Source organism: Manis javanica, chromosome 13 (assembly GCF_040802235.1).
Source record: "Manis javanica isolate MJ-LG chromosome 13, MJ_LKY, whole genome shotgun sequence".
Lineage (NCBI taxonomy): Eukaryota > Metazoa > Chordata > Mammalia > Pholidota > Manidae > Manis > Manis javanica.
The window spans coordinates 21,930,299-21,958,144 of NC_133168.1; the positions used below are offsets into that span (position 1 = coordinate 21,930,299).

The 27,846-nt window shown below is 40.7% G+C and overlaps 1 protein-coding gene across 14 annotated transcripts in view; it reads left to right on the forward strand.

Moving 5' to 3' along the window:
• SNX14 (sorting nexin 14) overlaps positions 1-27,846 on the forward strand; it is a 108,141-nt gene that overhangs the window by 13,002 nt on the left and 67,293 nt on the right. The gene's annotated exons all lie outside the window — the stretch shown is intronic.

Genomic DNA, 27,846 nt, shown 5'->3' on the forward strand with positions numbered 1-27,846 from the left:
CCCCCATTGTTCAGGTGCAGGTGGGCTAAGTCTTGGAACAAGGCTTGTCCAGATAGATGAGGACTCGGGGGAGGACAGTCCAAGTTAGTTGGCCAGAGGTGTTTTCTGGAGTGGTCCATTTAAAAGTAAATAGTGATCTGTGACTTTTTCTAAGGGGATGCAGAAGAAAGCATCTTTGAGATCTAGAGTTGTAAGCCATGAGGTGTCAAGTGGAAGAGCCCCTAATAGAGTGTATGGGTTAGGGACCCTTGGGTGGAGAGGCACAGCTGCAGCATTGATAGTTCTTAGATCCTGGGCTAGACGGTAAGCCCGGTCTTTCTTTTTGATGGCCAGGATTGGAGTATTGTAAGGTGAATTAGTTGAAGCTAGCAGCCCATGTTTAACATATTTGAAAATTAGAGGCTGGAGGCCTTTACGAGCCTCAGGCTTTATAGAGATTGTTTTGGCTAGGAAATTTAGTTGGATCTTTGAGCTGGATGACTACTGGGGTGGCCTACTTAGCCTTTCCTGGGATTCCCTTATCCCAAACGTCAGGATTAATAGACTATTCCCAGTCTTAAAAAGCTGACAAGGGGGTTTTAGGAACAACCAGAAGTTGGAGAGAAGTCTGACTAGCTCGGGAAAGCTAAAAATCATCCTAGTGTGTAATTTTTCTAGTATGTCTCATCACAAGAGAGAAATTGGGCATTCTTTTACAACTAAAAATGGATGTGAAAAATAGTGGCTATGGAGGAGACATCCTAAGGGTGGAGTGAAGGGCTGAGTAGTATGGGTCCCTGTAACTCCAAGTATTGTACAAGTTTGGGAGGATAGGAATCTGGAATAGAAATTGAGGACAGAGTAGGAGGCTCCGGTGTTATTTGAAAAGAAAATTATCCAACCTGCCACGTCCGTGGTTACCCTAGGGTCTAGTCCAGTGATGTCGATGTCATGGATTGGGGCCGACCTGTTAGGGCCTCTTCATTCCTGTGAAAGGAGCTCAAGGACCATTCATGGCTCCAATGGCCCAGGGCCCTGTGTCCCATGGGGCAAACGGCAGCCCTATGACCCATTTCCTTACATTTGTAGCAGGGAGATTGTGGAGGCTTATCTCTATTAGGACAGTTCTCAGACCACTGTCTGGTCTTAAGACAGATGTTACACTTATTATCTTTCTTACAATTCTGGTCAGGACCTGGAGAGCCTCTGGACATGGACTTAACCGCAAGGGCAGCTAATAGCTGAGTATGTTGGGTCTCCTTCCTCTTTTCCTTTTCCCAAGCCCTAGCCTCTTCTTCTTGATCACAGCCATAGAACACACTATTGGCTGTGGTCAGGAGTTTATCTACACTGCTATTAGAGTTTGTCTGGATCTCTTTTTGTAATTTTCTCCTAATGTCAGATGATGACTGTAAGAGGAATTTATCTCTCAGAATTACTTGTCCCTCATATGTGTCTAAATCTAGATTAGTATATTTAGTGAGGGTGTGTCTCAGTCTTTCTAGGAAAGTGACAGGTTTTTCCTCTGGTCCCTGACTAATGGCAGCAACTTTTGAATAGTTAATAACTTTTAGCCTGGTGTTCTTTAGCCCTGTCTTTATGCAAAAGAGAAAGTGGTTTCTTCCCCACATACCATCTTTATCATTATAATCCCAATTAGGGTCTGTAGAGGGGACAGCTGCTTCCCTAATGGGAAATTTGGTGTTTAATAAGTGGAGGCTACTGGCAAATTTATGGGCATCTTTAATAATTCTCTATTGTTCAAGGTCAGAGAGTGTCTGTCCCAGGATTATCATGACATCTTTCTGGGTGAGGTCATAAGCTAGACTGATGTGTTGGAATTGATCAGTATGGTTATCTGGATTGGTAGTATAGCTGCCAAGATCAGCTTTAAGCTGTTTTAATTCAGTTAATGCAAAAGGTTTGTGGACTAGCACTGTGCCAAATTCTCCACCTGCCACTTCTACTAATGGGAGAACTTTAGCAGGTGCCTTTGGGAGTGGATTTGAGTACTCAGGACTCTGTTCTTGACGGCCCTGTGGGGCTGGCTGTGACACTTTGCCCTTGGGTGGTCCTGGGTACTGGGGTGGCGGTAAAGCAGGCAGTGGAGCAGAGGGAAGGCTGGGAGGACTTTTTAACTTACAAGTCTGGCAGAGGTCCTCTCGGCTTTTAAGATAGAAGAAAACCTGAATATACGGGATTTCTGTCCATTTACCCAGCTTTTTGCAGAAAAGGTCAAGCTGTATGAGGGTGTTAGGGTTAAGAGTTCCATTAAGTGGCCACTGCTCCTGGTTCCCTGGTTGATATTGGAGCAAGGCTGTGTTACAAAAGAATATTAGTCTTTTCTTCTTAAGTGTCTCTTCATCTATCTGGAACCAATGAGAAAGGATACAGCCCAGTGGCATGGTAGCTGGAATGGACTTGTGGTTGCCCACCTAGGAAGAAATGAGTGGGTTAGAGAGCCTAGCATCCCAAGGTCTATCCCGGAGGTCTCAGTGTCCCAAGACCTAGAAATCTATTCCTGTTTCGGACATCTCTGGCAACAGGCCAGAGAACTGAAAGACTATAATCCTGTGGAATGGGTTAGAGAGCCCAGCGTCCCAGGGTCTATCCCAGAGGTCCTGGCACAGCCAGCTGCCCAGGACCTTAATGCATCCTGCCTCACATATCTCTAAATGGGATATGGAGGACTAGTCCTGTGGCTTCCTAGTGAAGGGATAAAGGGGGCTTACTGTGATCTGAGATCACCCCAGGAGCTGGAGACAGTGGAAATTAAGGATGGCAGAAGGTCTTTGTGGGAGCCAGAAGATAGCTCAACCAAATGGAAACTGGAAAGGAGATAGTGTCAGGCAGCAAAAAAAACTATTTGGGAGATGGCCAGGGGTTGGAGTTGGGTGTGATTTACTGTGTGCCTGGTTGTGCAGATGTTGTCTTGCGGGTGGCAGGAAGCCTAATCCTTCTTCCCTGATCTGCGACCACCTTATCTCATGGGTATCTTCTAGCAGTGGCATTCCCTAGTGGCATTTTAATGTGGCTGATATGTGCCCGCTTTTGGCAGAATGGCTACTCAACAGAAAATGAAAGTAAGAGTGACTTACTGTTTTATCCAAGTCACGGCACCAAAATACGTTAGGAAGGAAAGGACTCAACACAGTCAGATACAGTGAGACGAGAGTCCAAAGTCATGAAAGCAAAGTAAGTTTTAATACACTCTGCATAAAATAACAGAGCAGTCCTGCCTAAGACAGCCCAGATGATCATTCCGAGGCTTCTTTTATGTGGTTTTGATAGGGCAGAGAGGTCCTTGATTGACAGCTGTCAGCTCTCTAGGCTTTTTCTGATTGGTGAAATGGGGACAGGGACTATGCTGTGCCTGTGCTTCTGATGTTTCTTATCTGGGGGGACCCTGGACATTTCCTGAGTCACTCTTGGACCCTGTGGCTTCATCTGATTAACTCTCTGAGTCTTTTCTGGCTTTCTGGCTCTATTTGATTAACTCCTTGAGGCATCTTTGGGGGACCCTTTCTCCTTTTCATCCTGCTTATTTCTGTCTTTCTGCTTAATAGAAATATTCCCAGAAGTGGAATTGCTGGATTAGTTCTGTTTTTAATTTTTTAAAGATCCTGCATACTGTTTTCTACAGTTACAGCATCAATTTACAGTCCCACCAACAGTGCAGAGGTGCTCCCTTTCCTCTACATCCACACAAGCATTTGTTGTGTCTTTTTGATGATGGGCATTCTAACAGGTTCATGAGGTGATATTTTTTGGTTTTAATTTGCATTTCCCTAATGACTAGTGACATTGCATGTACCTGTTGGCCTTTCATGTATTTTCTTTGGAGATATTCAAGTTCTTTGCCAATTTTTTTTTTTTCCTTTTTTTTTTTTTTTTTTTTTGAGAGGGCATCTCTCATATTTATAGATCAAATGGTTGTTAACAACAATAAAATTCAGTATAGGGGGGTCAACGCTCAATGTACAATCATTAATCCATCTCAAGCCTAATTCTCGTCAGTCTCCAATCTTCTGAAGCATAACGAACAAGTTCTTACATGGTGAACGAATTCTTACATAGTGAATAAATTCTTACATGGTGAACAGTACAAGGGCAGTCATCACAGAAACTTTCGGTTTTGATCATGCAATATGACCTATAAACAATCAGGTCAAATATGAATATTCGTTTGATTTTTGTGCTTGATCTATATGTTGATCCCACATTTCTCCTACTATTATTATTATTTTTATTTTTAATAAAATGCTGAAGTGGTAGGTAGATGCAAGATAAGGGTAGAAAACATAGTTTAGTGCTGTAAGAAGGCAAATATAGATGATCAAATGATCAGGTGTGTGCCTATGGACTAAGTATTAATCCAGGCTAGACAAGGGCATCAAGACATCCATGGATGCAGAAGATTTCTCTCAAAGCAGGGGGGGTGAGGTTCTGAGCCTCACCTCTGTTGATCCCCAAATTCTCACCTGATGGCCCCCCTGCGACTGTGCCTGTCTTAGGTTGTTCCTCCCTTGAGGAATCTTACCCGTCTCTGGCTAACCAGTCATCTTCCGGGGCCATACAGGGAAATGTAAAGTTGGTAAGTGAGAGAGAAGCCATATTGTTTGCAAAGGTTAGCTTTTTACTTCTTTGCAGATTTATGCCCTGTGGCTTCTGTGCCCAGCACTTGTCTCGAGGTATCTTTACCACCTGGAGGAATTATGATACTCGGTAAATTCGATATGAGGCACGAATTCTATTTAAGGGTTGTAATTAGGAAGGAAGAAGAAAAGCTATAGATGTAGCATACGAAGGAAGCTTGGGAGGATTGATTATTTCTTTGACATATCTTCTTGTGTAGTACCTTAAGTATGTATAGGTTTTAAACTACTAACTCATTTGCACGCATATATTAACATAATAGGAATACGGTGACATAAACAAAGCAAATCTATAATTACCATCCATCTCCAGTGAAGCCAAGAAAACCATTTAGGCACCCTAGGCATTTGTGAAAATTTATCTATGATATGATGGATATTGTCCAACTGTACTTGAACCATCAGACAAATTAAAGCAGCCCATTTCTGGGATCTGTTCACATCCCATATGTTCTTTTAACCATAGATAGTCTATAGTCATGAGATTTTGGAGTGCTACAACTTGCACCCCTCCCAACTCCTGGTTGAGTTCCAACAGTACAGATCCGGTCAAATTCGTTGTCTCACTGTATGCACATGCCAGCCTAGACATCTCCCTCCTCATTCTTATGGCAAGTCCAGGAGATGGTGGGCTGGATGCAGCCACAACCGCAGCATCGTCTGGATCCCTGTGGAGGCTTTTTGATGATCATCCCCCGGCACAAGTCCTCCAGAGAGTGCTGATGCCGGAAGCTCCTCCTCATATCGTATCTTAGTTCATTTTCTGGGTATCCAAGCTAGGCCTTGATCTCCTGCATAGAAACAAACAGACCCTTTGCCCACACTTTGACATGCCCTCTATACCACTGTGCAGAACTCATTGGAGGTCAGCACACAGTAACTGCTTTTTTTTTTTTTTTTTTTTTAAATTAAGAGAAAGGAATATTATCAGAAAAGAGTACCTCCATAGCTGATCATCTGACACCCTTTAAGTGATCAACATTAAGGATATTTAAAGCATGCATTGATCTTTGATTTACCAATAGTTTTATCCTGTTAAGGAGTAATCCCCCTTTTCCTTCTTTCTTTCTTTCTTTTCTTTTTTTTTTTTTTTAAATTTTTAATCTACACTTACATGAAGAATACTATGTTTACTATGCTCTCCCCTATATCAGGTCCCCCCTAACAACCACATTACGGTTACTGTCCATCAGCTTAGCAAAATGTTGTAGAGTCACTATTTGTCCTCTCTGTGTTGTGCAGCCCACCCTCCCCTTGCTCCCTCCTCCCCATGCATGCTAATCTTAATAACCCCCTTTTTCTTCCCTCCCCTTATCCCTCCCTGCCCACCCATCCTCCCCAGTTCCTTTCCCTTTGGTACCTGTTAGTCCATTTTTAGGTTCTGTAATTCCACTGCTGTTTTGTTCCTTCAGTTTTTCCTTTGTTCCTATACTCCTCAGATGAGTGACATCATTTGGTATTTCTCTTTCTCCGCTTGGCTTATTTCACTGAGCATAATACTCTCCAGCTCCATCCATGTTGCTGCAAATGGTTGGATTTTTCCACTTCTTATGGCTGAGTAGTATTCCATTGTGTATATGTACCACATCTTCTTTATCCATTCATCTACCGATGGACATTTAGGTTGCTTCCAATTCTTGGCTATTGTAAATAGTGCTGCGATAAACATAGGGGTGCATCTGTCTTTCTCAAACTTGATTGCTGCGTTCTTAGGGTAAATTCCTAGGAGTGGGATTCTTGGGTCAAAAGGTAGGTCTGTTTTGAGCATTTTGATGAACCTCCAAACTGCTTTCCACAATGGTTGAACTAATTTACATTCCCACCAGCAGTGTAGGAGGGTTCCCCTTTCTCCACAGCCTCGCCAACATTTGTTGTTGTTTGTCTTTTGGATGGCAGCTATCCTTACTGGTGTGAGGTGATACCTCATTGTAGTTTTAATTTGCATTTCTCTGATAATTAGCAATGTGGAGCATCTTTTCATGTGTCTGTTGGCCATCTGTATTTCTTTTTTGGAGAACTGTCTGTTCAGTTCCTCTGCCCATTTTTTAATTGGGTTATTTGTTTTTTGTTTGTTGAGGCGAGTGAGCTCTTTATATATTCTGGACGTCAAGCCTTTATCGGATCTGTCATTTTCAAATATATTCTCCCATACTGTAGGGTTCCTTTTTGTTCTATTGATGGTGTCTTTCGCTGTACAGAAGCTTTTCAGCTTAATGTAGTCCCACTTGCTCATTTTTGCTGTTGTTTTCCTTGCCCGGGGAGATATGTTCAAGAAGAGATCACTCATGTTTATGTCTAAGAGGTTTTTGCCTATGTTTTTTTCCAAGAGTTTAATGGTTTCATGCCTTACATTCAGGTCTTTGATCCATTTTGAGTTTACCTTTGTATATGGGGTTAGACAATGGTCCAGTTTCATTCTCCTACATGTAGCTGTCCAGTTTTGCCAGCACCATCTGTTGAAGAGACTGTCATTTTGCCATTGTATGTCCATGGCTCCTTTATCAAATATTAATTGACCATATATGTTTGGGTTAATTTCTGGGGTCTCTAATCTGTTCCACTGGTCTGTGGCTCTGTTCTTGTGCCAGTACCAAATTGTCTTGATTACAATGGCTTTGTAGTAGAGCTTGAAGTTGGGGAGTGAGATCCCCCCTACTTTATTCTTGTTTTTCAGGATTGCTTTGGCTATTCGGGGTCTTTGGTGTTTCCATATGAATTTTTGAATTATTTGTTCCAATTCATTGAAGAATGTTGCTGGTAATTTGAGAGGGATTGCATCAAATCTGTATATTGCTTTGGGCAGGATGGCCATTTTGACGATATTAATTCTTCCTAGCCATGAGCATGGGATGAGTTTCCATTTATTAGTGTCCCCTTTAATTTCTCTTAAGAGTGACTTGTAGTTTTCAGAGTATAAGTCTTTCACTTCCTTTGTTAGGTTTATTCCTAGGTATTTTATTCTTTTTGATGCAATGGTGAATGGAATTGTTTTCCTGATTTCTCTTTCTATTGATTCGTTGTTAGTGTATAGGAAAGCTACAGATTTCTGTGTGTTAATTTTGTATCCTGCAACTTTGCTGTATTCCGATATCAGTTCTAGTAGTTTTGGAGTGGAGTCTTTAGGGTTTTTTATGTACAGTATCATATCATCTGCAAATAGTGAGAGTTTAACTTCTTCTTTACCAATCTGGATTCCTTGTATTTCTTTGTTTTGTCTGATTGCCGTGGCTAGGACCTCCAGTACTATGTTAAATAACAGTGGGGAGAGTGGGCATCCTTGTCTGGTTCCCGATCTCAGTGGAAATGCTTTCAGCTTCTCGCTGTTCAGTATAATGCTGGCTGTGGGTTTATCATATATGGCCTTTATTATGTTGAGGTACTTGCCCTCTATTCCCATTTTGCTGAGAGTTTTTATCATGAATGGATGTTGAATTTGTCAAATGCTTTTTCAGCATCTATGGAGATGATCATGTGGTTTTTGTCTTTCTTTTTGTTGATGTGGTGGATGATGTTGATGGATTTTCGAATGTTGTACCATCCTTGCATCCCTGGGATGAACCCCACTTGGTCATGGTGTATGATCCTTTTGATATACTGTTGAATTCTGTTTGCTAATATTTTATTGAGTATTTTTGCATCTACATTCATCAGGGATATTGGTCTGTAATTTTCTTTTTTGGTGGGGTCTTTTCCTGGTTTTGGTATTAGGGTGATGTTGGCTTCATAGAATGAGTTTGGGAGTATTCCCTCTTCTTCTATTTTGTGGAACACTTTAAGGAGAATGGGTATTATGTCTTCTCTGTGTGTCTGATAAAATTCCGAGGTAAATCCGTCCGGCCCCGGGGTTTTGTTCTTGGGTAGTTTTTTGATTACTGTTTCAATTTCTTTGCTTGTAATTGGTTTGTTTAACTTTTGTGTTTCTTCCTTGGTCAGTCTTGGGAGGTTGTATTTTTCTAGGAAGTTGTCCATTTCTTCTAGGTTTTCCAGCTTGTTGGCATATAGGTTTTCATAGTAGTCTTTAATAATTCTTTGTATTTCTGTGGAGTGTGTCGTGATTTTTCCATTCTCATTTCTGATTATGTTGATTTGTGTTGACTCTCTTTTTCTCTTAATAAGTTGGGCTAGAGGCTTATCTATTTTGTTTATTTTCTCAAAGAACCAGCTCTTGGTTGCGTTGATTTTTGCTATTGTTTTATTCTTCTCAATTTTGTTTATTTCTTCTCTGATCTTTATTATGTCCCTCCTTCTGCTGACTTTAGGCCTCATTTGTTCTTCTTTTTCCAGTTTTAATAATTGTGATGTTGGACTATTCATTTGGGATTGTTCTTCCTTCTTCAAGTGTGCCTGGATTGCTATATACTTTCCTCTTAAGACTGCTTTCGCTGCATCCCACAGAAGTTGGGGCTTAGTGTTGTTGTTGTCATTTGTTTCTATATATTCCTTGATCTCTATTTTGATTTGTTCATTGATCCATTGATTATTTAGTAGCATGTTGTTAAGCCTCCATGTGTTTGTGAGCCTTTTTGTTTTCTTTGTAGAATTTATTTCTACTTTCATACCTTTGTGGTCTGAAAAATTGGTTGGTAGAATTTCAATATTGTGGAATTTACTGAGGCTCTTTTTGTGAGCTAGTATGTGGTCTATTCTGGAGAATGTTCCATGTGCACTTGAGAAGAATGTATATCCTGTTGCTTTTGGATGTAGAGTTCTATAGATGTCTATTAGGTCCATCTGTTCTAGTGTGTTGTTCAGTGCCTGTGTGTCTTTACTTATTTTCTGCCCGGTGGATCTATCCTTTGGGGTGAGTGGTGTGTTGAAGTCTCCTACAATGAATGCATTGCAGTCTATTTCCCTCTTTAGTTCTGTTAGTATTTGCTTCACATATGCTGGTGCTCCTGTATTAGGTGCATATATATTTAGAATGGTTATATCCTCTTGTTGGACTGAGCCCTTTATCATTATGTAGTGGCCTTCTTTATCTCTTGTTACTTTCTTTGTTTTGAAGTCTATTTTGTCTGATATTAGTACTGCAACCCCTGCTTTCTTCTCACTGTTGTTTGCCTGAAATATGTTTTTCCATCCCTTGACTTTTAGTCTATGCTTATCTTTGGGTTTAAGGTGAGTTTCTTGTAAGCAGCATATAGATGGGTCTTGCTTTTTTATCCATTCTATTACTCTATGTCTTTTGATTGGTGCATTAAGTCCATTTACATTTAGGGTGACTATTGGAAGATATGTACTTATTGCCATTGCAGGCTTTAGATTCGTGGTTACCAAAGGTTCAAGGATAGCTTCTTTAGTATCTTACTGCCTAACTTAGCTCGCTTATTGAGCTGTTATATACACTGTCTGGAGATTCTTTTCTTCTCTCCCTTCTTATTCCTCCTCCTCCCTTCTTCATATGTTGTGTATTTTGTTCTGTGCTCTTTTTAGGGGTGCTCCCATCTAGAGCAGTCCCTGTAGGATGCCCTGTAGAGGTGGTTTGTGGGAAGCAAATTCCCTCAGCTTTTGCTTGTCTGGGAATTGTTTGATCCCACCATCATATTTAAATGATAGTCGTGCTGGATACAGTATCCTTGGTTCAAGGCCCTTCTGTTTCATTGCATTAAGTATATCATGCCATTCTCTTCTGGCCTGTAGGGTTTCTGTTGAGAAGTCTGATGTTAGCCTGATTGGTTTTCCTTTATAGGTGACCTTTTTCTCTCTAGCTGCCTTTAAAACTCTTTCCTTGTCCTTGATCCTTGCCATTTTAATTATTATGTGTCTTGGTGTTGTCCTCCTTGGATCCTTTCTGTTGGGGGTTCTGTATAATTCCATGGTCTGTTCGATTATTTCCTCCCCCAGTTTGGGGAAGTTTTCAGCAATTATTTCTTAAAAGACACTTTCTATCCTTTTTCCTCTTTCTTCCTCTTCTGGTATCCCTATAATACGAATGTTTTTCCTTTTGTATTGGTCACATATTTCTCTTAGTGTTGTTTCATTCCTGGAGATCCTTTTATCTCTCTCTATGTCAGCTTCTATACGTTCCTGTTCTCTGGCTTCTATTCCTTCAATGGCCTCTTGCATCTTATCCATTCTGCTTATAAATCCTTCCAGGGATTGTTTCACTTCTGTGATCTCCTTCCTGACATCTGTGATCTCCTTCCGGACTTCATCCCACTGCTCTTGCATTTTTCTCTGCATCTCATCCCACTGCTCTTGCATTTTTCTCTGCATCTCATCCCATTGCTCTTGCATTTTTTTCTGTATCTCTGTCAGCATGTTCATGATTTTTATTTTGAATTCTTTTTCAGGAGGACTAGTTAGGTCTGTCTCCTTCTCAGGTGTTGTCTCTGTGATCTTTGTCTGCCTGTAGTTTTGCCTTTTCATGGTGATAGGGATAGTTTGCAGAGCTGGTACAAGTGACCGCTGGAAGAGCTTCCCTTCTTGTTGGTTTGTGGCCTTTTCCTGGGAGAATAGCGACCTCTAGTGGCTTGTGCGGGGCAGCTGTGCGCAGACAGGGCTTCTGCTTCCTGCCCAGTTGCTTTGGGGTTTATCTCCGCTGTTGCTGTGGGCTTGGCCTGGCTGGGGCTGTTCCTCCAAAATGGTGGAGCCCCGTTGGAGGGGGAGCGGCCAGGAGGCTATTTATCTCCGTAAGGGGCCTCTGTGCTCCCTGCTGCCCAGGGGGTTAGAGTGCCCAGAGATCCCCAGATTCCCTGCCTCTGGTCTAAGTGACCTGTCCTGCCCCTTTAAGACTTCCAAAAAGCACTCTCCAAACCAAAACAACAAGCAACAATGAGAGAGGGAACAGAGAGAATGGGAAAAAAAAAAAAAAAGGAAAAAGCAAGCGATTTTTTTTTTTTTTTTTTTTTTTTTGTCCTCAGGTGCCGGTCCCAGGCACTCGCTCTCTGGTCCTGCTGCCCTGTCTCCCTAGCACCAGGGTCCCTGTCCTTTCAAGGCTTCCAAAAAGCACCCACCCACCGGTCCCGCAGGGAAGGAACGCTCGATATTCTTTGTCCTCAGGCACTGGTCCCAGACACCCGCTCACCAGTCCCACCGCCCTGCCTCCCTAGCACCGGGGTCCCTGTCCCTTCAAGGTTTCCAAAAAGCACTTGCCAAAAAGAGAGAAAAAAAGGGGAAAAACGCGCGATTTCTTCCGTCCTCAGGTGCCGGTCTCAGGCACCCACCCACCGGTCCCACAGGGAAAAACGCGGGATATTCTTTGTCCTCAGGTGCCGGTCCCAGGCACCCGCTCACCAGTCCCGCCGCCCTGCCTCCCTAGCACCGGGCCTGTCCCTTTTAGGCTTCCAGAAAGCACTCGGAGAAAAGAGAAAAAAAAAGGGGAAAAACGCACGATTTCCTCTGTCCTCAAGTGCCGGTCTCAGGCACCCGCCCACCGGTCCCGCAGGGAAAAACGTGGGATATTCTTTGTCCTCAGGCGCCGGTCCCAGGCACCCGCTCACCAGTCCCGCCACCCTGCCTCCCTAGCACTGGGGTCCCCGTCCCTTCAAGGCTTCCAAAAAGCGCTCGCCAAAAAGAGAAAAGAAAAAAAAAAGGGGAAAAACGCGCGACCTCCTCCGTCCTCAGGCACCGGTCTCAGGCACCCGCCCGCCGGTCCCGCAGGGAGAAACGCGGGGTGTTCTTTGTCCTCCAGCGCCGTTCCCAGGCACCTGCTCACCGGTCCCGCCGCCCTGCCTCCCCAGCAACAGGGGCCCGTCCCTCTAAGGCTTCCAAAAAGCGCTCGCCAAAAAAAAAAAAAAAAAAAAACCGCTCCGGTTTCTCTCCACCCGCCGGGAGCCGGGGGGGGGGGGGGGGGCGCTCGGGTCCCGCCGGGCCGGGGCTTGTATCTTACCCCCTTCGCAAGGCGCTGGTTCCTTGCAGGTGTGGATGTGGTCTGGATGTTGTCCTGTGTCCTGTGGTCTCTATTTTAGGAAGATTTTTCTTTGTTATATTTTCATAGCTCTATGTGTTTTTGGGAGGAGATTTCCACTGCTCTACTCACACCGCCATCCTGCCAATTTTTTTATTGGGTTATTTTTGCTATTAAGTTGTTATGTGTCCTTTATATATTCTGTATATTCACACCATATCAGAGATATGGTTTGCAAATATTTTTTCCCATTTCATAGGTTGTCTTTTCACCTTGATGATTCTTTATTACTTTTTAAATTACCACAACCGTCTTATATAGCCTTAACTTAGTATGTGATGGGCTTCTAAGCACTTTTTTTTTTGAGAGGGCATCTCTCATATTTATTGATCAAATGGTTGTTAACAACAATAAAATTCTGTTTAGGGGAGTCAATGCTCAATGCACAATCATTAATCCACCCCAAGCCTAATTCTCATCAGTCTCCAATCTTCTGAAGCATAACGAACAAGTTCTTACATGATGAACAAATTCTTACATAGTGAATAAGTTCTTACATGGTGAACAGTACAAGGGCAGTCATCACAGAAACTTTTGGTTTTAATCACGCATTATGAACTATAAACAATCAGGTGAAATATGAATATTCATTTGATTTTTATACTTGATTTATATGTGGATCCCACATTTCTCCCTTTATTATTATTATTATTTTTATTTTTAATAAAATGCTGAAGTGGTAGGTAGATGCAAGATAAAGGTAGAAAACATAGTTTAGTGTTGTAAGAGAGCAATTGTAGATGATCAGGTGTGTGCCTGTAGACTATGTGTTAATCCAAGCTAGACAAGGGCATTAAAACATCCACGGATGCAGAAGATTTCTCTCAAAACAGTGGGGGTGAGGTTCTAAGCCTCACCACTGTTGATCCCCAATTTCTCACCTGATGGCTCCCCTGCAACTGGCCTGTCTTAGGTTGTTCCTCCCTTGAGGAATCTTACCCATCTCTGGCTAACCAGTCATCTTCCGGGGCCATACAGGGAGATGTAAAGTTGGTAAGTTAGAGAGAAGCCATATTGTTTGAAAAGGTTAGCTTTTTACTTCTTTGCAGATTTATGCCCTGTGGCTTCTATGCCCAACATTTGTCTTGAGGTATCTTTACCACTTGGAGGAATTATGATACTCGGTAAATTCGATATGAGGCACGAATTCTATTTAAGGGTTGTAATTAGGAAGGAAGAAGAAAAGCTATAGAGGTAGCAGATGGAAGAAAACATGGGAGGATTGATTATTTCTTTGACATGTCTTCTTGTAGAGTAACTTCAGCATGTATAGGTTTTAAACTACTAATTAAATTTCACACACACATTAACATAATAGGAATACAGTTACATAACCAAAGCAGATCTATAATTACCAGCCATCTCCAGTGAAGCCAAGAAAACCAGTTAGGCATCCTAGGCATTTGTGAAAATTTGTCTATGATATGATGGATATTGTCCAACTGTACTTGAACAGTCTGAGAGAAATCAGACAAATTGAAACAACCCATTCCTGGGAACTGTTCACATCCCATATGTTCTTTTAACAGTAGATAGTCTGTAGTCTTAAGATTTTGGAGCGCTACAACTTGCACTTCTCCTAATTCTTGGTTGAGTTCCAAGATTATAGATCAAGTCAAATTTGTTGCTTTAATGAAAGCACAGGCCAGTTAGATATCTCCTTCTTCATTCCAATGGCAAGTCCAGGAACCGGTGGGATGGATGCAGCTACAACCGCAGAATCGCCTGGATCTTTGTTGAGGTTTTTTGATGATCATCTTCTGGTATGACTCTTCCAGAGAGTGCTGGTGTTGGAAGTTCTTCTTCAAATCGTATCTTAGTTCATTTTCTGGGTAGCCAAATTAGGCTTTGATCCTCTGTATAAACACAAACAGACCCTTTGCCCTCACTTTGATATGCCCTTTATACCATTGTGTAGAACTCATTGGAGGTCAACACACAGGAACTGTTTTTTTTTTTTTTGTTATCATTAATCTACACTTACATGATGAATATTATGTTTACTAGGCTCTCCCCTATACCAGGTACCCCCTATAAATGCCTTTACAGTCACTGTCAATCAGCATAGCAAAATGTTATAGAATCACTACATGTCTTCTCTGTGTTGTACAGCCCTCCCCTTTCTCCCTCCATCCCCCATGCATGCTAATCTTAATACCCCTCTCTTCTTCCCCCCCTTATCACTCCCTACCCACCCATCCTCCCCAGTCCCTTTCCCTTTGGTACCTGTTAGTCCATTCTTGGGATCTGTGATTCCGCTGCTGTTTTGTTCCTTCAGTTTTTCCTTTGTTCTTGTACTCCACAGATGAGTGAAATCATTTGGTATTTCTCTTTCTCTGCTTGGCTTATTTCACTGAACATAATACCCTCCAGCTCCATCCATGTTGCCTCAAATGGTAGGATTTGCCCTTTTCTTATGGCTGAGTAGTATTCCATTGTGTATATGTACCACATCTTCTTTATCCATTCATCTAACAATGGACATTTAGTTTGCTTACAATTCTTGGCTATTGTAAATAGTGTTACAATAAGCATAGGGGTGCATCTGTCTTTCTCAAACTTGATTGCTGCATTCTTAGGGTAAATTCCTAGGAGTGGAATTCCTGGGTCAAATGGTAAGTCTGTTTTGAGCATTTTGATGAATCTCCATACTGCTTTCCACAATGGTTGAACTAATTTACATTCCCACCAGCAGTGTAGGAGGGTTCCCCTTTCTCCACAGCCTTGCCAACATTTGCTGTTGTTTGTCTTTTGGATGGTGGCCATCCTTACTGGTGTGAGGTGATACCTCATTGTAGTTTTAATTTGCATTTCTCTGATAATTAGCGATGTGGAGCATCTTTTCATGTGTCTGTTGGCCATCTGTATTTCTTTTTTAGAGAACTGTCTGTTCAGTTCCTCTGCCCATTTTTTAATTGGGTAATTTGTTCTTTGTTGAGGCGTGTGAGCTCTTTATATATTCTGGACATCAGGCTTTTATCGTATCTGTCATTTACAAATATATTTTCCCATACTGTAGGGTTCCTTTTTGTTCTATTGATGTTCTATTGTTCTATTTGCTGTACAGAAGCTTTTCAGCATAATATAGTCCCACTTGTTCATTTTTGCTGTTGTTTTCCTTGCCCAGGGAGATATGTTCAAGAAGAGGTCACTCATGTTTATGTCTAAAGGGTTTTTCCCTATGTTTTTTTCTAAGAGTTTTATGGTTTCATGACTTACATTCAGTTCTTTGATCCATTGTGAATTTACTTTTGTGTATGGGGTTCGGGATGGTCCAGTTTCATTCTCCTACTTGTAGCTGTCCAGTTTTGCCAGCACCATCTGTTGAAGAGACTGTCATTTCGCCATTGTATGTCCATGGCTCCTTTATCAAATATGAATTGACCATATATGTTTGGGTTAATGTCTGGAGTCTCTAATCTGTTCCACTGGTCTGTGGCTCTGTTCTTGTGCCAGTACCAAATTGTCTTGATTACTGTGGCTTTGTAGTAGAGCTTGAAGTTGGGGAGTGAGATCCCCCCCCCACTTAATTCTTCTTTCTCAGGATTGCTTTGCCTATTTGGAGTCTTTGGTGTTTCCATATGAATTTTTGAATTATTTGTTCCAGTTCACTGAAGAATGTTGCTGGTAATTTGATAGGGATTGCATCAAATCTCTATATTGCTTTGGGCAGGATGGCCATTTTGATGATATTAATTCTTCCTAGCCATGAACATGGGATGAGTTTCCATTTGTTAGTGTCCCCTTTAATTTTTCTTAAGAGTGACTTGTAGTTTTCAGGGTATAGGTCTTTCACTTCTTTGGTTAGGTTTATTCCTAGGTATTTTATTCTTTTTGATGTAATTGTGAATGGAATTGTTTTCCTGATTTCTCTTTCTATTGGTTCATTGTTAGTGTGTAGGAAAGCTACAGATTTCTGTGTGTTGATTTTGTATCCTGCAACTTTGCTGTATTCCGATATCAGTTCTAGTAGTTTTGGAGTGGAGTCTTTAGGATTTTTTATGTACAATATCATATCTGCCAATGGTGACAGTTTAACTTCTTCTTTACCAATCTGGATACCTTGTATTTCTTTGTTTTGTTTGATTGCCATGGCCATGACCTCCAGTACTATGTTAAATAACAGTGGGGAGAGTGGGCATCCCTGTCTGGTTCCCGATCTCAGTGGAAATGCTTTCAGCTTCTCGCTGTTCAGTATAATGCTGGCTGTGGGTTTATCATATATGGCCTTTATTATGTTGAGGTACTTGCCCTCTATTCCCATTTTGCTGAGAGTTTTTATCATGAATGGATGTTGAATTTTGTCAAATGCTTTTTCAGTATCTATGGAGATGATCATGTGGTTTTTGTCTTTCTTTTTGTTGATGTGGTGGATGATGTTGATGGATTTTCGAATGTTGTACCATCCTTGCATCCCTGGGATGAATCCCACTTGGTCATGGTGTATGATCCTTTTGATATGTTGTTGAATTTGGTTTGCTAATATTTTATTGAGTATTTTTGCGTCTACATTCATCAGGGATATTGGTCTGTAATTTTCTTTTTTGGTGGGGTCTTTGCCTGGTTTTGGTATTAGGGTGATGCTGGCTTCATAGAATGAGTTTGGGAGTATTCACTCCTCTTCTGTTTTTGGAAAACTTAAAGGAGAATGGGTATTATGTCTTCTCTGTGTGTCTGATAAAATTCCGAGGTAAATACGTCTGGCCCCGGGGTTTTGTTCTTGGGTAGTTTTTTGATTACCGTTTCAATTTCTTTGCTTGTATTTGGTTTGTTTAACTTTTGTGTTTCTTCCTTGGTCAGTCTTGGGAGGTTGTATTTTTCTAGGAAGTTGTCCATTTCTTCTAGGTTTTCCAGCTTTTTGGCATATAGGTTTTCATAGTAGTCTTTAATAATTCTTTGTATTTCTGTGGAGTCTGTCGTGATTTTTCCGTTCTCATTTCTGATTTTGTTTATGTTTGTTGATTCTCTTTTTCTCTTAATAAGTTTGGCTAGAGGCTTATCTATTTTGTTTATTTTCTCAAAGAATCAGGTCTTGGTTTCGTTGATTTTTTTCTATTGTTTTATTCGTCTCAATTTTGTTTATTTCTTCTCTGATCTTTATGATGTCCCTCCTTCTGCTAACTTTAGGCCTCATTTGTTCTTCTTTTTCCAGTTTTGAAAATTGTGATGTTAGACTATTCATTTGTGTTTGTTTTTCCTTCTTTAAATATGCCTGGATCACTATATACTTTCCTCTTATGACTGCTTTCACTGCATCCCACAGAAGTTGGGTCTTTGTGTTGTTGTTGTCATTTTTTTCTATATATTCCTTGATCTCTATTTTGATTTGTTCATTGGTCCATTGATTATTTAGAAGCATGTTGTTAATCCTCCATGTGTTTGTGAGCCTTTTTTTTTTCTTTGTAGAATTTATTTCTAGTTTTATACCTTTGTGGTCTGAAAAGTTGGTTGGTAGAATTTCAATATTTTGGAATTTACTGAGGCTCTTTTTGTGAGCTAGTATGTGGCCTATTCTGGAGAATGTTCCATGTGCACTTGAGAAGAATGTATATCCTGTTGCTTTTGGATGTAGAGTTCTATAGATGTCTATTAGGTCCATCTGTTCTAGTGTGTTGTTCAGTGCCTCTGTGTCCTTACTTATTTTCTGCCCGGTGGATCTATCCTTTGGGGTGAGTGGTGTGTTGAAGTCTCCTAAAATGAATGCATTGCAATCTATTTCCATCTTTAGTTCTGTTAGTATTTGTTTTACATATGCCGGTGCTCCTGTGTTGGGTGCATATATATTTAGAATGGTTATATCCTCTTGTTGGACTGAGCCCTTTATCATTATGTAGTGGCCTTCTTTATCTCTTGTTACTTTCTTTGTTTTGAAGTCTATTTTGTCTGATATTAGTACTGCAACCCCTGCTTTCTTCTCACTGTTGTTTGCCTGAAATATGTTTTTCCATCCCTTGACTTTTAGTCTGTGCATGTCTTTGGGTTTGAAGTGAGTTTCTTGTAAGCAGCTTATAGATGGGTCTTGCTTTTTTATCCATTCTATTACTCTGTGTCTTTTGATTGGTGCAATAAGTCTATTTACATTTAGGGTAACTATTGAGAGATATGTACTTATTGCCATTGCAGGCTTTAAATTCATCATTACCAAAGGTTCAGGGTGAGCCTCTTTAGTATCTTACTGCCTAACTTAGCTCGCTTAGTGAGCTGTTATATTCACTGTCTGGAGATTCTTTCCTTCTCTCCCTTCTTGTTCCTCCTCCTCCTGTCTTCATATGTTGTGTGTTTTGTTCTGTGCTCTTTTTAGGAGTGCTCCCATCTAGAGCAGTCCCTGTAAGATGCCCTGTAGAGGTGGTTTGTGGGAAGCAAATTCCCTCAGCTTTTGCTTGTCTGGGAATTGTTTAATCCTGCCATCATATTTAAATGATAGTCGTGCTGGATACAGTATCCTTGGTTCAAGGCCCTTCTGTGTCATTGTATTAAATATATCATGCCATTCTTTTCTGGCCTGTAGGGTTTCTGTCGAAAAGTCTGATGTTAGCCTGATGTGTTTTCCTTTTTAGGTGACCTTTTTCTCTCTAGCTGCCTTTAAAACTCTTTCCTTGTCCTTGATCCTTGCCACTTTAATTATTATGTGTCTTGGTGTTGTCCTCCTTGGATCCTTTCTGTTGGGGGTTCTGTGTATTTCTCTGGTGTGTTTGATTATTTCCTCCCCCAGTTTGGGGAAGTTTTCAGCAATTATTTTTTCAAAGACACTTTCTGTCCCTTTTCCTCTCTCTTCTTCTTCTGGTACCCCTATAATACGGATATTGTTCCTTTTGTATTGGTCTCATAGTTCTCTTAGTATTTTTTTGTTCCTGGATATCCTTTTATCTCTCTCTATGTCAGCTTCTATACGTTCCTGTTCTCTGGCTTCTATTCCTTCAATGGCCTCTTGCATCTTATCCATTCTGCTTATAAATCCTTCCAGGGTTTGTTTCACTTCTGTAATCTCCTTCCTGGCATCTGTGATCTCCCTCTGGACTTCATCCCTTAGCTCTTGCATATTTCTCTGCATCTCTGTCAGCATGTTTATGATTTTTATTTTGAATTCTTTTTCAGGAAGACCGGTTAGGTCTGTCTCCTTCTCAGGTGTTGTCTCTGTGATCTTTGTCTGCCTGTAGTTTTGCCTTTTCATGGTGATAGAGATAGTTTGCAGAGCTGGTACGAGTGACAGCTGGAAGAGCTTTCCGTCTTGTTGGTTTGTGGCCTTCCTCTCCTGGGAGAATAGCGACCTCTAGTGGCTTGTGCTGGACAGCTGTGCACAGACAGGGCTTCTGCTTCCTGCCCGGTTGCTATGGAGTTTATCTCCTCTGTTGCTGTGCACGTGGACTGGCTCGGGCTGCTACTCCAAAATGGTGGAGCCCCGTTGGAGGGCGAGCGGCCGGGAGACTATTTATCTCCGTAATGGGCCTCTGTGCTCCCTGCTGCCCAGGGGGTTAGAGTGCCCAGAGATCTCGGGATTCGCTACCTCTGGACTCAGTGTCCTGCCGTGCCCCTTTAAGACTTCCAAAAAGAACTCTCCAAACCAAAACAACAACAGCAACAAAAAAAAACAAGAAAAAAAAAGAAAAAAGGAAAAAGAAAATAAATAATTTAAAAAAAAGGGAAAAGCACAATTTTCTTTGTCCTCAGGTGTTGGTCTCAGGCACCTGCTCACCGGTCTTGCTTCCCTGTTTCCCTAGTATGGGGGTCCCTGTCCCTTTAAGACTTCCAGAAAGCACTCACCAAAAAAAAGGAGGAGGAAAAAAAAAAAACAAAGGCCGCTTCCATTTCTTTGTTCTCCGGTGTCGGCCTCAGGCACCCGGTCAGCGGTCCTGCTTCCCTGTTTCCCTAGTATCCAGGACCCCACGCATGCACTGTGTCTGTGATCTGATCCGGAATCTTGGGGCTGGGTGTTCATCAGTCCTGGGCTACTTCTCCCTCCCTGCTGACTCCTCTCCTTCCGCCGGGAGCTGGGTGGAGGGGCACTCGGGTCCCGCCGGGCCAGGGCTTGTATCTTATCCCCTTCATGAGGCGCTGGGTTCTCTCAGGTGTGGATGTGGTCAGGATGCTGTCCTGTGTCCTCTGGTCTCTATTTTAGGAAGAGTTGTCTTTGTTATATTTTCATAGATATATGTGGTTTTGGGAGGAGATTGCTGCTGCTCTTCTCATGCCTCCATCTTTGCTCCGCAAAATCTGATTTTTTTTTATTGTTTCAGTCTTCTGTAGTCTATTTCTACTCTGATCTTTATTATGTCCCTTTCTACTAACTTTGAGTTTCATTTGTTCTTTTTCTAGTTTCTTTAATTGTGAGTTTGGACTGTTTACTTGGGATTGTTCTTATTTCTTGATGTAGGCCTGTATTGCTATGTACTTCCCTCTTAGAATTGCTTTTGTGGCATCCCACCAATTTCGAACCATTGTATTTTTGTTTTCATTTGTTTCTTTGTATTGCTTGATTTGTTTTGATTGGTTCATTGATCCATTGATTTTTTAAGAAGCATGTTATTTGGCATCTCTATGTGTGCTTTTTTTTGTTTTGTTCGTGTGATTTATTTCTAGTTTCATTCCATTGTGGTCTGAGTAGTTGCTTGATACAATTTCAATCTTTTTTAATTCTTTGAGGCTCTATTTGTGGCCTAGTGTGTGATCTGGTCTAGAGAACATACCATATACATTTGAGAAAAATGTGTATCCTGCTACTTTTGGGTTGTTCTGTAGATATCTGTTAGGTCTGTCTGATGTAATATGTTGTACAGTTCCTGTTTCCTTATTCATTTTCTGTCGGTTGTTATATTGATGTGAGTGATGTGTTGAAATTTCCTAAAATGAATGTGTTGCCATCTATTTCCTTCTTTAATTCTGTTAGTATTTGTTTTTATGTATTTAGTGCTCCTGTGTTGGATGCATAAATATTTATAATGGTTATATCCTCATTTTGGACTGATCCCTTTATCATTATGGAATGTTCTTTTTCTCTTGTGACTGTCCTTGTTTTTAAATCTTTTTTGTCTAAGTATGGCTATTCCTGCTTTTTTCTCCCTATTATTTGCTTGAAATATCTTTTTCTATCCCTTTACTTTCAGTATGTTTATGCCTTTGGGTCTGTAATGAGTCTCTCGTAGGCAGATATAGATGGATCTTTTTTCTTTATGCAGTTTGTCACTCTCTGTCTTTTGATTGGTGCATTCAGTCCATTTAAACTAAAGGTAATTATTGATAGGTATGTACTTATTGCCATTTTATTCATTGTTTTCTGGTTTTTGTAGTTCCTTTTTTCCTCTCTCATACCCTTCTCTTGTTAATTGATGGTTTTCTTTTGTGATTAGATTTCTCTTTTTAAATTTTTTGTATCTTACAGGCTTTCATTTTATGGTAATATAAGGTACATGGGTAGCTTCATGACTATATAATAATCTATATTAAGATAATGATTACTCTACTTCAAACAGTCTAAAAGTACTTCTTTTCCCTTCTTCCTCCCCACTTGAAGTATTAGTCATAATCTGCATTTTTTGTGTATTCCTTGACTTATTTTGTGTAGAGTTGGTTTTAGTACTTTTAAAAAATTTATTCTAAAATTTTAAAGCTCTTGTACTTGCTTGGTAAGTAATTGGTCTACTACCTTTACTGTGGGGTTATTTTCACTGGTGGAAGCTATTTAGGCTTAGGAACATTTCCATTTACAGAGGTCCCTTAAAATTATCCTGTATTTTAGTGGTTTAGTGTTTATAAATTCCTTTAGCTTCTGTTCATCTGAGAAGTTTAATCTCTCCAAATTTGAATGATAATCTTGCTGGATAGAGGATTCTTGGTTGAAGGTCCTTTTGTATCAGTACATTAAATACTTCCTGCCACTCCCTTCTGGCCTGTAAAGTTTCTGCTGAGAAGTTTGCTGATAGCCTGATGGGTTTTCCCTTATAAATAATTTTTTTTCTCTTGCTGCTTTCAGTATTCTCTCCTTATACTTACTCTTTCATTTTAATTATTTTATGTCTTGGTGTTATCTTCCTGGGGTTCCTTTTGTTAGGGGCTCTCTGTGCTTCTATAATCTGGGTATCTATTTCCTTTCCTAGGTTTGGGAATTTTTCAATAATTATCTCCTCAAAGAGACTTTCTATCACTTTGTCACTTTTCTTTGTTACCCCTCTTATGCAACTGTTGTTTCATTTGAAGTTTTCACACAGCTCTTATTCTTTCATTCCTAGAGATTGTTTTTTTCTCTGTTCCTCAGCTTTGTTTTGTTCCTGTTCTCTAATTTCTGTCTCATTAATTTTCTCCTCTAGTCGCAGCAGTGTATTATTCATTCCCTCCATTATATATTTCATTTAATTTACTGTATTCCTCATCTCTGAGTATCTCTTTTTTCAACTCAGCTCTGTTGAAGTCCTCCCTGATATCTTCAATTCTTTTCTGCATATCAGCACCCATATTTATGACTGCTACTTTGAAATATTTATCAAGAAGATTGGTGATCTTTTTCATTTTGCCCTCTTTCTGGTGTCTTATTCTGTAATTTTGTTTGGAAGAAATTCCTTGGCCACCTCATTTTGTCAGGATTTCTGTGTTTCTTCCTTTTATTAGATGAATGTGCTGTGCTTCCTGGTCTAGAGAGTAATGGCTTTATGAAGAAAGTGTCCTGTGGTACCCAGAAGCTAAAGACTCTTTACTCTCCAGTGCCTAGTTCTCCTTTGTGGTAGAATCCCAGTTGCTTTTGGTTGGCTATGGGTGGGGCCAGCTTTCTGTCTGTCTGCCTGCAGTGGTCTATCTTAGTTCACTAAGGATAGCAGTTTTCCTCAGCTGGCCCTTTGAAAACACAGCAGGGGCGTTTCTGCAGGGATTGTTATGGATAGGGGCTGCCCTCTGCCTGTCCTTCAATGATGGTGGTGCTGCTGGGCCAAAGAGTAGCTGAGGCAGTTGCATGTGTCTGGCAGTTGTGTGGAGGCCATGAGTCCTGGTGGTAGGGCATGCGGGCCTATGTTGACAGAGGGGTACTGTACCAGGATGGGCCCCCTGAGGGAAGGAAGGAGTGCTTGTGGCTGGCTCCTGCTGACACCTCTCTAATTGGGCTGAGACAGTGCTTAGAAAGCTGGGAAAGCTTTTCTCTGCCTACTGGTTAGCAAAGTCTGTCACTGCTGGGCTGAGTTTGCAGTGAAACATCTCAGGGCTGAGCTGCCTGTGAGGGCAATGGAGCATTTGGGGCTCCTGAGAGTGCATAACTTGTGGTGCTGATGGAGGGCTGGGGAAGTGTTGGCCACCTGCCCTTTCTCCTGCAAATAGAGTACTGTCCAACCCTTGCACCTCTGGCACCCCTCCTGCTGTTGGCAAATCTTTCAAGCTGCCACCTCTGCTTTGGGTCTTAGCAGACCTGCAGAGTGTGCCTGTCCACCATGAGTGGCAAAAACATCAGCCTCACGGAATGCTCCAGCTCTCCCCAGTGTCCAGCCCTGCTGACACCAGAACCCATGGCAGTGTGAACTTGTGTTCCCAGAGCAGATCCCTGGGGCCAGGTGTATGTTCCTGAACACCTGTTCCCCTCCCTGCTCCATTCTCTTCCTCTAGCCTGTAGGCTGGGATGGGAAAAGGACTGGTGTCTGATTGATTATGGCTCTACCACTTTACCCTTCTCTGTGTGGTCTTCTCTTCTTTGCCAGGTGTAGGCAGTCTGTTTTGCAGTCTTCAGGTTGTTTTCTGGCTTAGTTGAATTTGCTGTAGTTGATTCCTTGGTGTGTGTGTGGGAGTTGGTTTCTGCCTTGCCCTCCTACTCTGCCATCTTTTTTCTATTCATTTCCATATTCTTTTCTTTTTTTAAAGAGCCCTTTAAATCTGTAAAAACCTTTTGAAGCTTAAGGGCCATACCAAAACAGGTGGCATTTTTCCCACAGGCCATAGTGTCTCAACCCTGATCTAGAACATTTCTCCTTACTTGTTTTTTTCCCCCTTGACATTGACTTGTTGAAGAAAGTGGTTTGTTAGTTCACACATTTGTTGATGCTTTCCTCATGCTGTCTTTTATCCTTACCTTCATAAATCTATATGATTTATAGGCTTAGTTAGTTTCAGATTTTTTTGGGGGGGGTGCAAGTATATTGCAGTAATGCTCTGTACATCCTATTATATCACATAGAGGATAACTTCATATAAGGTGGGGTTACCTCACTTTTTGTGGATTTAGATAATAATAGCTGTTATCTTCCCCAACAAACTTTCTCTCTGGTTTGACAATTTATTTACTGTATGAATCAGTTGCTTCATTATAGGTTGTATGATGATTTGCTCATTCTTTCATCTTCTATATTTTTTAATTCTAATTAATTATTCAGTATTTTGTAGAATTGCTTTATATCATCCATTAGATCTATTTAGTTACCGTAAAGTACAGGTATACCTTGGAGATACTGAAGGTTTGGTTCCAAAGCATTGCAGTAAAGCAAGTCAGTGAATTTTTTTTTTCCCAGTGCATATAAAAGTTACATTTACACTACTTACAGTGTAGTCTTTTAAGTGTGCAATACTATTATGTCTAAAAAAAACATACTTTAATTAAAAAATATTTTATTGATAAAAACTGCTAACCATCTTCTACGCTTTCAGGTAGTAATCTTTTTCCTGGTGAGGGTCCTGCCTCTGTTGATGGCTGTTGACTTATCAGGGCAGTGGATGCTGAAGGTTGGGGTGGCCAGGACAATTTCTTAAAATAAGACAATGAAGTTGGTTGCACTGATTGACTCTTCCTTTCATGAATGATTTCTCTGTAGTATACGATGGTGTTTGATAGCATTTTGCGCACAGTAGAACTTCTTTCAAAATTGGATTTAATCCTTGCAAACCTTGCTGCTACTTTATAACTAAGTTTATGTAATATTCTAAATCTTCCGTTGTCATCACAATAATCTTCACCAGAAGATTCCGTCTCAAGAAATTACTGATGACCATAACAAATACATTAATAATGAAAAAGTTTGAATTTTTTTGAGAATTAACAAAATATGACAGAGACACACAAAGCAAACAAATGCTGTTGGAAAAATGACACCCATATACTTGCTAAGTGCAAGGTTGCCTCAAACCTTCAATTTGTAAAAAAATGCGGTATCTGCTAAGCACAATAACGTGAAATGTAATAAAATGAGGTAAGCCTATACAGCACAAGTTTGAAAAATAGGAGAAAGTTTACTTTTCTCTTATTTATCAGTTTTTAGAGTAATAATCGGTACATTCTAGTATCCAGCTAGTGGTTTGCTTATTTTATTAATTTTTCCAGAGTACCAGCTTCTATTTTGTGATTTTTCTCTTGTCATTGTTGTCTCTTGATTTCTGTTCTCTCTACAGTTTCCTTCCTTTTTATGTATTTGGATTTGCTGTTTTTTTCCTTCAACTTTCTGAATTCTTGGCTTGTTGGTTTTGGTTTTCAGAATTTTTTTGTCTCTGATTAATGCAGGGTTTCTCAGCCCCAGCCCTACTGAAATATAGGTTGATAATTCTGTCCTGTGCTTTGTAGGATAGCAGTTGCCTTGGCCTCTAGCCACTTGATGTCAGTGGTGCACTTCTCCCTTCCTCCTCCTCACAGTTGTGACAATCAGAAATGTCTCTTTGTAGTGCCAGCTGTCCCCTGGGGGGTGAAGTTGGTGGAGGACCACAGGGTTAATCACAGGGTTAATGTATTTAAAGTTATGATTTCCTTCTTAAATCACGCCTTAGTTATTTCTTGCCTTAGTTATATAGCCCAGACATATTGTGTGTAGTATTTATTGTCATTAGCCTAAGGACAGGTCTACAAGTCCTAAAGTATAATTCTGAAATAAAAAAGCTCTGAAGAAGTTACCCTTTCTCTAACTTGGCACTAATTATGTGATGACAAAATTTGACCCTGAGCATATATGGGACTGTTTATTTCTGACTTACTTATTTTTTATTGTTTATATGTTTTGCTGCATAAATATTAACATCTGACTTTAGAATACTACCTCAGACCTCACTGAGGGTGTGAAATTATATATGAAATATATACTATATAACTGTTCAAGAATTCTAAACATTCTGAATTCTGAGTCATATTGTCAGGCTTAGAATGATTTTCAGTAAGTGGCTATGGAAATGAATTTCATGATTTTTTTCTCTGAATAGCTCTATAACTTCAGTTAGTTTCCAGACATAGGGTTGTTTTTAAAGCTTGAACTCAAGTGTGCTATTCTGGTTAGAGTAAAGCTTTGTATAAAGGAATGGGATAAGGGTGGAAAGTGAGTTGGGGCCAGATTGAACGGAACCATAAAGGTTTAAGGGGTTTCTATTTCACTGTGCAGGAAATGTTAAGCCATAGCAGTTTTTTGAGTGGTGGTAACCATATTTATGTTTTAAGTGCTTAGTGAGAGCATTTAATAATAGGTTTTCTGTGAATGTTTTGTAAGTATAGCTTGCCCTGAGAACCTGGAGAACAGGCGATTTCATCTGTTTGGGTGGCTCAGTCTTTGTCTCATGGCTTTTGTACTTGGTTACTGTCTCCTAAATGTAAGCACCTCTAATCATCTTCACCTCTTCTTACTACTTGATGCTGTTTTCCCCAATTCTGAACTTCCTGGTCTTTACAGTATATTCTGTAACCCTTTCTATTCCATGCTGCACTTTGAAAATTGTACGCAGTCAGAGAGATGAAACTCAAACTTCTTTCCTTAAAGATTACAGTCCTGTACTGCCTGTTGTCTAATGCCTGGAAACAGGTGCTGCTGATTATGTTCTGTCCAGTTTTATAGTTGTTTATGGTGGGAAGGCAAGTCTAGTACCAGTTACTTTGTCAAGCACAAGTCCCTTATTCCTTTGAAATATATGCCATCTGTCTGTTTTCTCACTGATATCAATCTCTAGGTCATTGGTACTCATTTATAGAAGACTTTGGCTTCTGGCTTATAGATTTTATCTCCATTTTAAATTCTGCCATTATTCTAGGTGACTTCAGTGTTTGTGTGAGTAACTCATTGAATACTCTAGTCTATCTCAAGGTGATTCCTCTTCAGCCTCTTACTTGGATTCACTATATGGTGGCCCTTATCATCAGAAAGAGCTCTCCCTCTGAAATCTTAAAAATCATATGTCCAACTTGCTGACCATTGTCTACTTCTCTCATTCAGTCACACCTGTTTCTTGACTTCTGAGCCTCCTGATTCCCCTGCTTTCTTCCTACCCACTGACCCTCTTCTGCTGTCATGTACTTTCTGTGTAGTTTAGAGTTACTCTAGCTTAGATCACATGGTCCGTCACTTCAGCCACTCTGTTGCCACTATCCTTAACTCC